The sequence below is a fragment of the Pteropus medius genome, unplaced genomic scaffold (assembly GCF_902729225.1).
Source record: "Pteropus medius unplaced genomic scaffold, Ma_sr-lr_union100, whole genome shotgun sequence".
Taxonomy (NCBI): Eukaryota; Metazoa; Chordata; class Mammalia; order Chiroptera; family Pteropodidae; genus Pteropus; species Pteropus medius.
In genome coordinates, this window is record NW_024347852.1 from 81,910 (window position 1) to 82,712 (window position 803).

Sequence of the window (803 nt, forward strand, 5' to 3'; positions counted from 1 at the left end):
GTCCCGTGCGCCTCTCCCGACGTGCCTCCATTTGCCCTCGCATTCTTGAACCCCCCCACATTCCGACTCTATCCACCCGTCAGCGGCACCCCCGCGCCCCTCCCCGTCGTCCGGCGCTGGCACTGGCACTATTTATTGCGCTGCTTGCACACTCGCCTCGCGGGAGCCGCCTCCCTCCCTCACGCGCGCCCCGGCCCTGTCCTCCAGGCTCCCGCGCCGCTGCCTCCTCCCTTCCCGAACCCACGCCCCGCGCCATTCTCGACTCTCCGTGGACTTTCTCGCACACTCTTGCACACGCCCCTTCCCTGGCACTTCTGCCGTTCTCTCGACGCCGTTCGCTGCTCCTGGACGGTGCTCCCGCACGCCGTGGCTTTGCTGCGCGCTCATTCTTGGATTCCCGCTTGTCCCCGTCAGCTCCTGGGCGGCCGTCGCCGGCTCCCTCGGGGACGCTACCGCCTCTTACCTTCTGCACATCCGGCTCCTTCCACACACTCTTGGGCTGCGTTAGCGTTTCTTTCCCTGACACCTTCAGCTGTTGTCCCTGTGAGGGGACCGCTCCTGCCACGTCTTCGCGCTTTTCTCTTTCTGTCGAGAGACGACCCTATGCGCACCCGCTTCTCGTTCACCGTGCTTCGTCCTCTCCCTGCTCCGGGCTTTGCCCGCCTCATGCCCTACCTCCTCTCACTCTGCGCATCCTTCCCGGGCTCTCTATCCATCCATTTTGCACGAAGACCTCTCCCCCGCCCCCCCAAAAAAACCCTTCCGTCTCTCCAAGAAACTCCTTCTCTGTCCAGCATGGCTGT